The following is an 11,543-nucleotide window of genomic DNA, read 5'->3' as shown; positions in this document are numbered from 1 at the left end:
GTGGAAGAGATTTTAAGAAACATTGAAAAAAAATTGAGAAGTACTTCCTAAAAGATATTTCAAGCACTACCTAAAATTACTAAACTACACGATATCTAAACAAAAAATTTATTTCTTAATTTTATGTGAGAGAGATGAAATTAAAGCTTTGGATGACTCAATTGATCTAAGAAATTAATGTATTATATGTTGATTTCTCGTTTGACGAGTCGATCCAATCATAATATCTGAAAAGTAATATATTTTTTCATGAAGATCGAATAAGATATTAATCTTATCAAATTAACTTGAAAGACAATCTTACAAAAATTTATGTGCAATGATAGATAGATTTATGATGCGTTTGCTCTCTTGGATTTTAGCTTTCCAATCACATATTTTGGAGTTTTGTTTTGTTGCTCTTGTATTATTATTGTATTTTGTGGGTAGTTTTGTTTGGAAATAACAAATATGCGGAAGAAACGGGTGGCTTTAAATGACCTAAGGAAATTAATAAAATATTTTCCTCATTTTCTTTGTTTTATTTTAGAAAATCTTGTCAAAACAAATCATTCCTAATATTTTATCCGATTATCTATTTATCTTACTGCTCACCTAGCGTTATTTGAAGTTAAAGATAAGATAATAATATAGAGATAAATAATTTAATTAATATAGTATTTATTTTAATTGATAAATAATTTTTGTTTGATTTGATTGATTAAATTTTAAATAAAATGATAGATTATTATTTTGTTTTTTTAAAAATTAATGAAATTTGAATAATATTATTATTAAGAAAACTATCTAATTTAAATTCAATGATTTGATTTATTTAAAATAAATAATTAATGATTTGATTAATGTAAGATAAATATTTAATAGATTATCTAGATAAATAATATGATCAAATAAACATGAAATTGTATATAATAAATTATCAATAGATTAATAATACGACATGATGCTTTAGAGAGTGTTTGCAATCACTAAAAAAAAGTGATTATTAGCTTTTGGCTTAAAAAATCATTTTTGTGTGTTTTTTAAATCTAGATTATGTGTTAGCTTATGCTTAACTTAATTGAAATCCAAAAGCTAGTCATGTTGTGATTATGATTTTCCAAAAGTGATTCTAATAAAAAGGTCATTGTTAAAATCACTTTAATCACTTATTTAGCAAACACTACCAAACTTTGATTTTTAGATTTTGACATTTGTTTCCAAACACTACCAACTTTTGATTTTTCTTAACTTTTTTATAATCTATAAATTAATCACTTCTACAAAAGCACAATCTATTGTAAACACTCCCTTAAAGACATAATAATCTTTAGATTATTAGGGAAGAGTTTGCAATCACTAAAAAAAGTGATTGTTAGCTTTTGACTTAAAAAAATCATTTTTGTGTGTTTCTTAAACCTAGATTATGTGTTAGCTTATGCTTAACTTAATTAAAATCCAAAAGATAGTCATGTGGTGATTATGATTCTCTAAAAGTGATTTTAATAAGAAGGTCATTATTAAAATCACTCTAATCACTTATTTATCAAACACTACCAAACTTTGATTTTTAGATTTTCACATTTGTTTTCAAATACTACCAACTTTTGATTTTTCTTAAATTTTTTATAATCGATAAATTAATCATTTATACAAAAATATAATCTATTGCAAACACTCTCTAGATCTTACACGACTTCACGGTAGATGACTAGATGTTGATCCAAGAATTATGATGCACATGGAGTAAAACTCCAAATATAGTATGGCATCTGCCCCTTTTTCCAATCATAATAAAACACTATATACTATTTTCTTCTCTATGTTTCTTTCTTTTATTTTTAGAGAAAAAACTTGTTATTTTTTTCATTTTTTTAATGCATAAATCTATATATATTTATGAAATATCGAAATTAACAATATTAGAAACAAACAGTATAGTTTATGATTTAAAAAAAAGTATGCTCTAGAAGGAAAAGTCGAAATAATTTTTAGTGTTTAAATTACTGAAAAAATATCAGTAAAATATTTAGTGATTTTGGACTAATTTTTTTTATAAAATAGGTTCGAATAATAATAGTTCAATACTTTAAATAATAAATATTATATTAGTAAATATTTAATGAGAAATTGTGTTAAAAATTAATCAAAACAACAGAATCAATAATACCACAATTCAACACATACTGACCTACAAAGCTTATTCAAGAATCAAAATTTATTATTTTCATTTACACAAAAAATAATTTTTAAAATATGGATAACTAATAAATAGCAAAAAAATCTAGTACTTAAAAAATAATAACGCTGATAAAGGAATGTAGAATGAATGAAGTAGGCAAAGTGTAAATACTGTTCCACGTGAAGCAAATAATGTTTAAAATTGCTTTTTTAAAATAATAATAATAATAATAATAATAATAATAACAATAATAAAAATAATAATATTTATGTGTAGAATCGAGCGATTGTCATTTTGACAACGTGACAATCAAATGTTTTAAATCGTATAGTACTCTAAGTATATTATATATATTACGGTTGGATGAGTGTAATAACATGAACAATTTTCACACTCCAAAATCATGGAATTTTTCAATTTAAAAATAATTTTTTTGTTGGTTTTTTTTTTTTAAAAAAAATCAAATGTTTAATTTCCATGCATCGATATTTCAATTTCTTTTCTCCATGGATGTCCGTTAATGTCAATCATTTTCAGATTGTCCTTCATATTTAATGTACATTAAATTTACTTAGTGGTCATCCGCAGCTAAAAGATTTATGATATATAGATGGCTTTACTGGTAAGAATAGATAATTTTATAATATAAATGTTTTTATTTTATTTTTTTAAAAAAAAAATTATACCCAAAATCGCATTTCCACCTCGGTGGCAGTTGGCATGCGTTCATGTATTCTAACCACTATGATACAAAGTCAATATTTATTTAATCATTATTTATATCATATTGGTACAAATTTATTGAGGGAAGTTAGAACCGTAACAATTAATAGTTAATTCAATGTTAATAAAAACCTATGTTTTTACACAGTTTTGTCATATTATTAATATTAATCAAATGGACCATAAGCAACCGCCCAAATAAATTCCTTGTTGGGTGCATGCAAGTGTCATTGTATATTAATTTGATAAAAACTTGTGTTTTTACATTGTTTTGATATGTTTTTATCATACATCAATAGTTGAATATCACATCAACGATACTTATATAAGTATTTATATACTCATATATATGTGTAAATATCAGTTTTGACGTTGTTTAGTATCACTCGAGACTGATATTTTTTGTTGATAAATTCAAAATAATTATTTTGTGTTGTATATATCGTTCTTGCTTAACATGGAGGATTTTTTATCCTAAAAATTGTATTTGATAAACATGCATGAACATGGTAGATAGATGTTTTCGCGTCGCCAACGACTCGGTTTTAACGAGACAAGTATCGAAACTACTCAATAAGTTCCAAATAAGATATATAGCTGATTGATGTCGGACTATTTTAGAGTGCTAATATAGGATGTTTGCGGAATGGGACTTTTTCTTGTGCCGGAGAAGAGATGGGAACCAATAGAGATTTGACACATCTTTAATTCTAACAACATTGTCCAATATTATACATACATTGTCAGATATTTTATTTCTTAAAATTAAAGTTTATTTTTTTTCTATATGTATTTTGTTCCTTGTATTTTTTTGTTTCCACGCGATATATATAGATTTATGATGGCATAGTTGGATGGCTAATTTCATATTTGTATTGTCTGGATATGACCAATGCATTTTACACACGAATTTTGGTTTGTAAAAATTTAACCTACGTATTAAAAAAACAAAATTTTCCGAATTACGAAGCTCAATTGATTGGCTAAATGACTTAAAATCGATGAGTAAAAATCACCTACGTACCATTTCTGTTACATATATATTAAGCGACTGTCAATGTGGTGCTTTCTGGCTACTTTACACCATGGCTTTTACTTTTTTACATTTACCCTTCTCAATCACACCACACACATACATATACTACATACGTTTCATGGATATCGCAAGATGTTCGTTTATAACATGAAAGCATTTGTGTAGCACATCTTTTGAAACTCGAAAATGTTTGCGAAGATATGACTGATCATATGAGTCGATATGACACTACACAAAAACAAGATGTTCATGCGTGACGTCTATGTGATACTCAATAACAGATAAACGATTCATTTTGATTAATTTTTTAAAAGATAAAAAATTAAATATAATAGGTAGGATGGTCCAGATTCTAAGTGGAAAGTGGTGACATATATAAGAAATGGGGTTCAGGGCACATGCATGTTAGCTATAGTAAATCGAAACATAATTTCAGCGACTTTTCAATTTCGTTGCAATTCATTGCTAATCATGGAAGTCTTCGACACTGAAAAGCTGAAAATTCAGGTGGCCTTTTATACGCTTGGGTGAAAACAAACAATAATATTAACTCTATTGTAATTAATGAAATATTTAATTATACATTTTGTCCAAGGCGATATTCCCGTTGAGGATAAATTTATGAATTTACACGATGGTAGAATCAAAATTTGTATGGTATGAAATGTAGAAATGAATAGATAACCGAAAATAAATGAGTTACTTAGGGTTAGGAGAGGATTTGAATTTGATAGAGTTTTTGAAAGACATAATTCGAAACGAGTCAATATTGGGATGGATTCATTAAAAAAATATATAATTAGTTTGGATTTGAAATACATTGTCAAGTAGATTTATATGAACAAATTACCTTCAAATCCATTCATCTAAGTGCAATATTAAAGAATGATATAACTTAATGCATGTGAACTGGTTTTTTATTAAGTGCAATATTAAAAAAATTTGGAGATCACAAAAAAAGCCACAACGAGTATTCGGTGTGCATTGAGTAAACTTTCAAAACTTAACACATTCTCCTACGAACTATGCCAGCCACGTATACTGCACTCGATAAACCATGAACGCCAAGATCGTCCTGAAAAAATTGGTAGAAAAAATCAAACTCGTGACAATTTGATTATAAACTTACCTGCTTCACTAATTCGAACACCCCATATCGAAGACATGAATTTGACAATTTTCTCGTGAAAGGCTAGGCCTCATGTGAAATATCCGTGAGACGGATCAACCTGTTCCATATATAAAGTGAAAAGTAATACTTTTAACATAAAAAATAATAATTTTTCATGAGTTGGATCGACTAGACGGTCTCACAAATTTTTTTAATATATATATGACATATACAAAATTGAAGTATTAACAAATTAAACCGGTCTATGCAATTAACAAATCCATAGCGAGCATTGATCATCAATAAAGAAAAATGTTATTAAACATGTATAATTAAAGTTGTTTGAAAATGAGGAAAGTTTTAATGTCATGTCGAGCAAATGAAAACGAGAGATTAGCCGATATTGTCAATTAATTAATACGTGAACTTTGTGCCCAATTTTGGTAGAGATAAAGGTCTGATTTGGTCGTATAAATTCATAAATAAAGTAATCAAATTAAGGGAGTAGTGAAATGCACACGAATCATGATGATGGATAATTATAATGCTTGGTTTTTAAAAAAAAAAAATTAAAATCTAAGTATATGGTAATTATGTCGGCCGTCCGGCATGCCATGAATCATAAACTAAACAAAAGGATTATTATAATCGTATTATTTATTACATGACTAATAATATATATATATATATATATATATATATATATATATATATATATCCTATATAGTTTAGTGACACTTTGGCTCTCATTAGGAGAAAATTTTCAGATTCGGGATCCGTTATATTATCCTCCACTAGTAATAATTTTTAAAAAAACAAATTTAAAAATTACTAAAATCCATTTAAGCCCATGAGTGGGTGTGTAGGTACTTATATAAATGGATTATATATGCGCGCGTGTGTGCACGTATTATTTGTATATTTCTTAAAATATGTAAAGGGAGTAATAGTTAATAATCTCAAGTAAAACTACTTATAACTTATAAAAAAAAAATTATAGATTAAGTTTGGATGGTGTAAATCGATTCCTGTTATTCGGGATTAACATGGGGCAATGGAAAAGAACTACTATATATCAAAAATCAAATTATTTTCTATTCGATAATTTTATGTCATGATATTCGTATCATTTATCCATAATTGGCAAATCCACCCCCTAACTCAGTCATCTAAAATCATCTCACAAATCCAAATTCTATCGTCCAAACATAACCTTTAAACTTGAAAAACATACAAGTCTTGACTACCATATATTTTTAAATTTTACATTTGAAATAAATATGCTTTTGGAGTATATTTAATAGAAAGAATAGGTACCCTATGAGATGATTTCACGGATCTATATTTTTAACACTGGTAGACCCGATACATATTTGTAGTAAAAATTAATATTTTCAACATAAAAGTTAATATTTTTTTACAAATTCGACCAGATCAGAAATCCATGTCACCAAATTGACCTTTAAGACACGTTTCCATACGATTTTTTTGTGTAATGGAAATTACTAGTGTGTTTAATGGTATCTACATTTTCTTCTCTAATATAATATATTCCAATCTAAAGAAAAAAGAAAAAGAAGAAAAAGGAAATATCTCAGTTTCAAGGTATCCTCCACCAGATGGACTAATTGAATGCTAACCAAAAAGGGTTAAAAAATCGTACTACTTTAATCTTGATCGATAAATTCTAGCTAAATGCTTACCCTAACCGACCACGGGGCCAACTCATTCACTTATTCGAGTGAAAAACACCAACTTTTACCCCCATCCCAAATTTCTCCTACTTTCCATTATCACTTCTCCATTTCATCTCATTTCCATTCCCATGTTGTATGATCACAAGAAAATTTCACACAATGGACCCCATTTCATTTAAAACTTTATAGAAAACAAGATGAAATCATGTTCAATCGTTTATGTTTTTCCTTACAATATATTCACTTTTATCGAGCAAACAACGTAAACTTGTGAACAATTTTGGCCATATTAGTTTGATTGTTACTTGACATTTTTATACACAATGTAGAAAAAAAAAAGAAAAAAATAAAAAAAAAGGTGGCGAAGCAAAAGATGTGTGAGCCTAATCCTCAGAAATAAGAGACAATTAATTTAAGACAAGCCAAAAAAGAAAGGGGGGGAAATAAAGTGACAACAACCTTAAAAGAAGAGACAAATGCGCCACCTATATATTTTTTTTTAAAAAAGATATAGCTAGTAATATATGGTTTGAAATTGTCCCTTTCTCCCAACCAGATAGACTATTAGTATACCAGTTTTACCCTTATAAATTATATTTTGCATATGTAAAGATAGCTTTCTCTCTCACTTTTCATGAGTAAATTTGAATATACAAAAGAATTATATTCATAATTTATTTGCGCAAATATATTACTTATAAACAAAAATTCATATGAGACTATTTCAAGGGTCAAATATTTTCACTATAGATATAAATCGAGTTTACTCATCTCAAAAAAGATTCGATCGTTATATATATATATATATATATATATATATATATATATATATATATATATATTGATTGAAAATGTGAAAGGGACTAATAGGGAGGAGATGATAAGAGGGTTAATAGGTCTGAGCAAAGTACCATGCAAAAGTTTTCATTGGTTACGTGTAGGGGGTTGCGTTTGCAGTTTTCTATCAGAAAACTCACTTTCTTACCCTACAATTCGTGAGAGTCAATTTTTGGGAAAGATATTTAAAAAATAATAATAAACGACCAAAAAAAAGGGTTATCTTTGGAAAAAGTTGATTTATATATATGTGCTAATCGGCTAGTTTTCTTTTATTTCACGCGGTGCTTTAATTACCAATTTTGGTTACCTAGATTTAAAATGTAGTTATTTCGATTAATATAACCAAGTAATTGATATTACACATTTTGAAGTATTTCAATTTTTGGCATTTAGATTCCTTTTTATATGTAGTTGAATTTAACCAATCCATATTTCGCAATATGTAGTACCCCATGTTTGTTCAGATTAATTTATGCTTCTATTTAGAGAGAGGAAGAAGAAAGGAATCTATTAAGTATTAACGATACGAGACTCATGTATATGGTTGGCTTAGGTTATATATACATCGAGAGTAATATTCTTACAAGAGTCATAATTAAAGCTGTCAAAGTGGGTTGAGTCTGTTAAGTTGGTCCGTCCCGTCCCACTATATAGACGGGTTGGGTTGACAAATTTTCAACTCATCCTAACCTGCCAAATATAGCTAATTAAAATTGGCGAGTCGTCCCGCTCCGCACCGCCAAATAGATGAGTTTGATTGATAATTTCATAACCCGTCTAAATAATGGGCCGGTCCGCCCCATCTCGTCAACTTGCAGATTTTGGTGGGTTGTGGGTTGACCAGTTCCGTCGATTCGTTTTGACAGCTCTAGCCACAATCTTGAATAAGCTACTGAATCAGTGAATCTTATGTCAAAATAAATTAAATCCGTATCATATAACGATAAAATCTACTAAGGGAGCAACGTGGTCGACATTTTTCACTTATATACACATATGTATGCAGGGGCGTAGCATTATTGGGGCAAAGGTGTGCATTTGCCCAGCAGAGATTTAAAATCACAACCAATATATGCCTTGTAATTTAAGTTGGATTTTGCAACTATGCCAACTTTATTTAAATAAAAAAAACTCTAGAGAACACTAAATTAAATCAGATTTTCAATATAGATTTAGACATTAAGATAAAAAGAAATAAACTATATATTTTTTTACAATTAGAATTCTGCAAAATTATATATTATTTAATATGCATATATGATTATTTCTATAATTTATTGAAATTTTTAATTTGGTTAGTATGAGAATTTATGATTTTCTTCTTTATGTTAGAACAAAAATTTATTGCTCTATTTCGCAATCACGCAATGATTATCATAAGAGGTTTTCCATATTATATGATTAAGAATTAACTATTAAACTCAATTCGAAATTTGGTGGAAAAATAATTAAAAAAAACTCAATTCGAAATTTGTGTATTACAATTGATGATTTGAACCACATTTATTATATGAACTAGTAAATATTTAAGGTACTTACTTAGGGATTAATTAAGTTCATCATTGATAAGTTTGATCTTTTGAAAATGTCACAACATAAGTATAATTATAAAGTAATATTTACCTTTTTGTTCTATATAAAAAAAAAAGTATAATTATAAAGTATTTTGAGTAGTTTTTATTTTTATGCTTTACGTGAATATAACATGCTATATATCATTTTTATGTATTGAAAATTAATATAGTTCAAAATAAATTTTGCCCACCAGTAAAAAAATTTCTATTTACGCCCCTATATGTATGTGTGTATGTATGTAAGTAGAGTGTGGGAGATAGTGGAGCATCTTTAAAGATCAAAATTGAAATAAAATATATACTTTATCAAGAACGTGCCATGTGAGGACCCTTCATTTCAAGCCATCAATTCTTAATTGTTTATTGTCTCGAGTTTTTGTCGACTGCTTGGGAGGTCACATGAAGGGGGTCACCATTTAGGCCTGTTAATTAATTTATTTTCCTATTTTTATTCTAGCTTGTGTACACAATTATAATATGTTTAGAAACAGATGGAATTATTGGATATAGGACTAGTATTACAATTAGGTTGCGTTTACTTAGCTTAATTAGAGTTGGATTGATTAATTATCATATTCTATCAAGCGTTTACTAGAAATTTTACCAATCATAATAATTACATGAGCCCATTATAAATATTATTATGGAATGATTTTTAATCCCTTTTAATTGGTGTGATTGTTTATCCATATATCTAATTTAACTCAAGTTACCATAATTATCCTTTTCACCTATTATTTATAAAAGCCTATTTATAATTTAAATTAACATTTAGCCATATTAAAATATTTACATTTATAATTCTTGAAGTATGAAAAGAAATATTCACATGATTTTTTTTCTAAAAATTAGAAAAAAATAAAACAATAACACAATTAAATATAAACATTTTAAATAATTATTTCTAACTAAAAATGTATGATCTTATATTTGCGATAATGTATATTATATAATAAAAAACATTAAGCACTTTAAAAAATTATATATGTATTTATTTTGAATTAAAATAATTATTTTTTAAAAAAATTAAGGAACATTATCAAATATTTTAATCATTATTTGAAAAATTAAATATATATAATATAAAAATATAAAAATAATATTTTTCAACTATAATTATCAAAGGGATAAATTTGGAATCATAATTTAATTTTAATATCCTTTCTAATCATAATCAATCAAAGTAAACCTATGATTATTTATCATTCATTATTCTAAATCCTATTTAATTACTTTAATAATCGCGGTATAATTTATCTCTGCAATTCAATCATTTAAAGTAAACGCAGTCTTAAAGATTAAAAATATAACCCTTTTTTTTCCGGAGCTCTTATATATAATAAAGAGAAACTCAAGAGTATGCCACGGTCTCGCGTATCTATATCTTTGATATGAAAAGTAAAAATTTTTACATAAAAATTAATATTTTTCATCTATCGGGTCATGTCATAGATTTGTCTCCAAAAATTGAATCCTGATAAGATTTCACTAGAGTGTTTTTTTATGGTTGGTTTTTGAACGAAAAAATACATAAAAATGAATAGGTCTTTTGCGAAATGAACTAGCGGTCGACCTGATTCTTATATATTTTTTAGGTTTGTTTTTGAACGAAAAAATACATAAAAATGAGTAGGTCTCTGTGAGATAAACTTGCCGTCAACCTGATTCATATATATATATATACATATTAAAAACTAATATTTTTATTATAAAAACTAATATTTTTTCATGGTTCGGTCGAGTAAGAGATCCATTTTAGTTCTTACAATAATAATTTGTATCAAGCTATTTTTGCAACATTGAATTCAATTTGATCATAATAACGAACGATAACGATTTGGGAAAAATCAATCTATATGATTTTTATTTATATTCATGAGTAACGATTTAGAGGTGTTTAACTACAGTTTGGTTCGGTATTACATAAAAAAATTAAAACCAAACCATATTATATTGGTTTTACAAAATTTCAATCAAAATCAAATCATGAATAATTTTTTATAGCCAAGTTAACCATAAATTTCGGAATTTGGTTCGATTTGGTTTTGATTGGATATATGATTAATTTTAAATTTGGATTTTCATATTGAATTAATTAATATATACTGAAAAAATAACAATCGACACCTACAGAAGTTTGTGAATATTTATTTGATCGGTAAATAGAATCATGATTATAAGTAAAATACTATAAATTAAAATTCTTGTTAAGTAGGTTACATAATTATACAAATTATAGAAAAACATAACTAAAAAAAATAATTTAAAAAAACTTACGGTCGCAGAAAACCTACGTACAGCTCATCATATAATGGGATTTTGTACGGCCTCACGTGCTTGTGGAGACAGCTCCCTAAATGTCCATGTAATAACCAGTACATAATTTTTTTCTCCAGAAGAC

Source organism: Henckelia pumila, chromosome 3 (genome assembly GCF_033568475.1).
Source record: "Henckelia pumila isolate YLH828 chromosome 3, ASM3356847v2, whole genome shotgun sequence".
Classification (NCBI taxonomy): domain Eukaryota; kingdom Viridiplantae; phylum Streptophyta; class Magnoliopsida; order Lamiales; family Gesneriaceae; genus Henckelia; species Henckelia pumila.
Note: the sequence above shows the minus strand (reverse complement) of the source record.